We start from the raw sequence: 6,000 nt of genomic DNA, 5'->3' as shown, positions 1-6,000 counted from the left end.
GTAACTACAAATTGCAAAGGAAAAACATGGATGGGGAGGTAGGGGCATTTTTAAAGGCAAATCAGCTGTGTTTTTTTTTAATCTGTCAGGCCTGTTCCTACTTTCAAGCACTAACTGGATGATAAAAACTTTCAAAAGTGGTCAGGGCAGGTCAGGGCATCTGCAGAGGAGATGGTGGGCAAAGGAAGAATTGAGCACCTCCTCCTCACCCACCCAAATCCTCCAACTCATGTTGCCGTAGTAATTTATAGTATGTAATATGTAGAGTTCTTCTGACTGACTAATCCAATCTATGTTTCTTAAGTGTCTTGGCAAAGTCAACCAATCCAGGCTTTCCTGCAAAAAGATGCCCAGCACCCTAAATTCTAGCTCTATGCATTTACCTAAGTCCCAATCCTTGTTCCTTAGCAGAGCCATAGGGACCTTTTCCACAGCAACAGATAGTATTCATTGAAGGCAGGGGTGCGTGGGAATGGGACAAAGACCCATGTCTTTTCTTTTAATCCCTACACAAGCCATCATGGGAGTGAAATACTGAAAACTGTAAGGTACCAAAGATTTAACATTATTGTAGGTTTACAAATATATGTTACAATTCTTATTAAGGCACATTTATAGCAATGAGATATTTTTATGCTGTACACTTTTCATATGAGTGTTAAAAGAGTTTTTAAAATTAAAAGAGCTTCTTTTTAAAGCCACACGTTTTCCTGTGTTCTTATTGCAACCTCTTCCTATATCCCTGGAAACATGGGGGTTAAGGTTTCTGTGAAAATAAAGGTTTTCAAAACAAAAGAATGTTAATATGCTTAGCATACCCGCAGGGCTTAGGAAAAGTTTAGCTGTGATAATGAAGGGGGGGGAGCGATGGGCCATACATAGCAAAATATATGCCAGTGTGATGGCAGAGGGATACTGTGGGAGGTTCTCACCTTTGAATTACTGAAGCAGTGAAGTGTCATTAGGCTGTATGGAAGAAGGTAAGTGGAAAGGAAACCTTAAGGTTTTAACTAGGTGTACGGCAGACAACTGGGTCTGGTATGTTATTTGTATATTATGTCTCCCTGTTGTCAAATATTTTAAACATTTTTTTAAAAAATAGTAAAATAATCTTTTGCAAAATAGCATTTTGTTTTATGGAATATACACTAATAGAAGCTTGACACACTGGTGATGATTTGTGTTCCACTGACTCATGAGATGAACTGTTGAGAAGACAACTGGATGACAACTGAGGGTGTTTGTTTTAACTCAACATCTTTAAATCAATTAACATTCAATCAATTTGCTGCTCTACTGGCAGATATACTGAGTTTTGTTTTTGTCCTCCTACTCGGTGCTGGTGTCAAGTTGTAGTTGGGTTAACTGATCACAGATATTGCTAGGATGATTCATATGCATGTGTGGAATCAGGCAGGAGATTGCAGTTTTACAACTGTATCAAGGCGTCAATCCTGGAAGTTTCCTGCTGAGACTCAGTGTGGTTAGACTAGGGACAGTTACAGCTGGGAATCTTTGGAGTGCCATATGTGGAACTGCATATTTCCTATACCATTGCAGATATAGTTTGTTTGGAGTACTTGCATTGCATTATGTCCCATCCACACTTGTGGGTAATGGACAGCGAAACATTGCTAGAATACAGCAGAACAATCCTCCATTTCACCCTGGTGTGCTCCCTTGGGCATTTGGTGGGCTGCTGTGTGATACAGGAAGCTGGACTAGATGGGCCTATGGCCTGATCCAGTGGGGCTGTTCTTATGTTCCTTCTCTCAAAAAAGGCAGAGCCATACCACAAGCAGCAGGCCTGTGGTCATTGCACGACTGTATTGCTATTCTCAAACAAAGTTGGATAGTTAAGAAATGCAAAGCACAGGGGAAATGAAAGTGGACAAACAGATTTATTGCAATGTCATATGGCTCTTCTCCAACAAAGAGTGAGAAAAGTAGGAAAACACCAGACTACACACCCCGTCTGAAAGGTACCAAGGTTCTAATCCCCATTCCATTATGGAGCTCACTGGGTTATGCTCTTGCTGCCCATTGCTCTTGGTCAACTTAACCTACTTCACTGTAAAGGTAAAATGGGGGGATGGTGAGAGAGAACCATTTTAAACCATCCTAAACTTAGAGGAATTGGGGAGATAAAACTGGAATCAAATCAGATTTTGCTGCTGTTGGAGCTAATGGCCATTAATTGCTTGTTGCATCAGGAGGATTTCCTGAAGGCTTTCTTGTTACAGCAAAACCGTCTTTGCTAGAAGACCTGATTCATATAGGAAGGTTGAGCTGGTGCAGTCATGACTGACAGTAACTTCTGCCCATCAACAATCAGAAGAGTTGAGTCAGTAAGAGAAAAAAATAATCACCCTTGTCAGCTTCTTGCCTGTTTCAGTCCCTTTGAGGGGGGAAGGCAGGTGGGAAGAATGGAACAAACTCCAGTAGGTATGGGGGGAAATCAAGGGCAGTCAGTAAAGTGTATTTGGGAACCAGGTGATGAGAATTCTGGTGTTCTCAGCTATTTGGGTTAAGGATGTGGTTGAACATCTAGTTTAGTTGGCTCATTCCATTACCAGGCACGAACAGGCAGCTGCCTGCACCCCATGGATGACTGAAGAGCCCACCAACCCAAACTCTGGACCAGCCATGGTTACTGATTCTCCCTGAGCACAACTCACCTTTGAGTGGATTGCAGGATGATGGAAATGCACCAATTGCACACTCTTGCTGGGGGAGGATCAGAGGAGGAGGATCAGATCTAGTCACAGAAGAGGACCACTGCAGATCAATTAGTCAGGAACCAAAATATGGAGCCAGCTCTACTAGCATATATTATTACGATATGCTCATTTGGCACATTGGCACATCAAGAATTTCTCATTCCATTGTTTCTAAGTTTTCCATTTCTCCATACAAGCATTTCTGCCTCTTTTTTTGTGCTTTAACTTAGCACTTCAACTACAGTACACAGAAGGGCTACATCTCCTTGGAAACTACTGCATCTATCTTTCTGAGAAATTTCAGTGAAGTTTCATAATCAGCCCTGCATTTCCTGTGACTTTGGTGCAAACTGGAAACAAAACAAAGTAATCATAAGCTCAAACCTCTTATACTACCTTCATGATAACTCTGGAACTTCAACACCTATTTTGAAATTTTTAGCAGGGATCTTATCTAGTAGCATCTCTACATTATCTGTGACTTTTAAGCAAATCAACCAGAAAGACATGTGGCAGGGCCAGCAGAGATCAAACTTCAATTGCCCTAGAATGAAAAATGCAACATGCATTTGGATTAAATTTAGCTGGCTTCCTCATCTTATGGAAGGCTTCTGTCTCTGTTCATTTCACAGAGCTCTGAGCAGTGGCATCGCTAGGGGGGTGCAGAGGGTGCAGGTCACACCAGGTGACACGCAAGGGGGGTGACAAGCACTGGGGTGACATGCTAAAATCACGGTGGTTAGGGGTAATACCATCATGTTATATACCGTTGGATGTGGAATTTCCAATCGAACACAATGCAAAAAACCATTCTATCAAAAGTTATGGCCAAAAACCCGGAGAACAAAAAATGCATGGAGCCCTGTGGAAAGTGAAACTGAGCCGTATTGCGCATTTACTTGCAAGTAGGCAAACTTGCCTTAGTCCATCTGAAAGGGCAGGCTGAGAGGAATCCAACAACACCAGAGTGGTCCTGATCCAATGAATGCAGCCCCCAAAAACACCTGAGAAGGAAGTCCCTCCCTCCAAGCAGATGAATTCAGAAATGTCACTAGACTGGGAGTTTCAGCTTCTTTGGTGACTTTATCTGGCTTGCAGTTCTCTTTTGCTTCCAATTCCTTGTAATTGAAGTCAGGTTTTGTACAGGACTTGTGTGCAGCCCAGTCATTTACTGAAGTTGTGTATGTCCCTGAATGGTGGCACAACAACAGCTCTCCCAGTGCAGTAGCTGGCCTTCCAACGTACCTTGAACAAATGTTCAACTCCCATCACCAGGCAGATCAGAATAAGCTGGAGATGTGGGCAGGACGTAGGTGGAACAAGGCAGACTTGATTTTTTCCATATCCAAAGCCCTCTCCAGAGAAACCTCCCCAGGGGTCCTTAGCAGTTCTCTGTTTTTACCCCTGACACCATAGTAACTCACCACAGTAGGACAGTGATTTTCAACCTTTAACATCTCAGGGCACAATGAAAAAAGGTGCTAAAGTTGTTAGGGCATGCCATTCAATATATATTTTTTTACAAATGACAAAGCACACTGCACAGCCAGCTAGGGGCACACATCCCCCAATGGCCCTACTAATATATGACCATCCCTCAAACTCCCATGGCACACCTGCATACTGTTCATGGCACACCAATGTGCCGCAGTACAGTGGTTGACAATCACTGCTGTAGGTGGTGGGGTGCTGTGGCATTCTTAGATCCTGTGTGTGCCCTGTATCATCATCATCATTAATATAATAATATACTGTATATTTATAATTATATACTGTATAATATAATTGTAATTTGTAATATAATTATATACTGTCTTTCTTGTCATTGGATTTCTCCTCTAACTTTAATCCAGGGTGGTTTACATAGGCAGGCTTTCTAAATCCCTATGTTAGGATTTTTACAATTACAATTTCTAATCTTTCCTAGAACGCCTTCATTCCAGGTGGAATCCTTCACAGTCTGGTATCTTTCTTGCTGCATTCACCTCCATGCTTTATCTAACAGCACTCCTTCACTCTCACTGAAGGTCGTGGTCATCCTGTGTTCCTCACACCAGCTGGGATGACTCCTCTCATCAGCAGCTGCAGCTCTCAGGTGTTTCCAGCAGTTTTGAACTGCATTCCCAGAAGTTCTTTGGGCATCATAAGTGGCATCTGTACCACTAAGCCAGACCTCCTGCCCTAATCCAGATGATTAGGGCATCTTCTCATGCAGGACTGGCTCCAGGAGCAGCTGGCCCCAATGCAGAGGACTCTCGTGGGGGGCTCTCATGAGCCAGACACTTGTAGTGCCAAGCATGAAGTGTGGCACCAGAAAGTAGTTGGCAGTGACATGATTATGTCACCACCAACTGCTTCCGGGAGGCCAATTTTGGGCAACATAGACAGAGGCCAGCAGATGGGCCCACATGGGCCAAAACTTCACTCACTGCACCACCTTCTGAGCACTGAGATGCCGGGCAGTAGTGCAACCGCTACCCCAGTGCAACCCCCCACCCCAAAGCATAGGGCCCAATTTGAGCGAATTGCCCTAAGGCCTGCCCTGTCCCCGTGGTTGGCAATAATGACTGTTCTTGTGTTACTCATTCCTAGCGGCTGTCAGGAAGGCATCATCCCAATAGTGGCTGCTGATTGGACCTATACCGGTCCAACCCCCTGCTTGGTACATGAATGGTGGCACTTCTGACCATCAGGATAGGGGCTGGGTAAATGTGTTCTTGCAAACCAGGCTGACGTTGCACTGCGTCAGGCTGCCACTCCACGATTGCTGGGCTGTGTTGGGGTTTCCGTGGCTGCTGGGGGCATTACTGGGAGCATTCTGCCAGTGTGGATTTGCCTGGGCTCTGATGGTCCTCCTCCACCTTTGTGCTGGCTGGGCTTTTGATGCAGCGGTCATCCTGCCGATGTTGCGTTGTCCTTGCTGTGCCACCTGCACAGCTTCAGTATAAATTTACCTGGAACTCATTGGTCTTCCCAGGGATGAGACTCTCTTTAAAACCATGCCTTTAGTTTCAGAGAACTGGCAGTCTGAACCAAGCACACTACTGCAAGCCTCACAATTCATGTTCAATGTGAACTCCTTGGGCCGTATGCCTGCTTAGCAGTTTTGGGTTATATGAATAATTTCAATGGGCAGAAACAACTGACATGCCGCTGAGAAAGACTTTCCTTTCTCTCCAGATGATTTAAGATTTCTTCCTCCAAGTGAGTCAGTTCTCTTTGAACTAGCATTTCTTCCTGGAAAAAAAAATATTGAGGAATAAACACTTGTTTAAAAATC

Source organism: Tiliqua scincoides, chromosome 2 (genome assembly GCF_035046505.1).
Source record: "Tiliqua scincoides isolate rTilSci1 chromosome 2, rTilSci1.hap2, whole genome shotgun sequence".
Lineage (NCBI taxonomy): Eukaryota > Metazoa > Chordata > Lepidosauria > Squamata > Scincidae > Tiliqua > Tiliqua scincoides.
Note: the sequence above shows the minus strand (reverse complement) of the source record.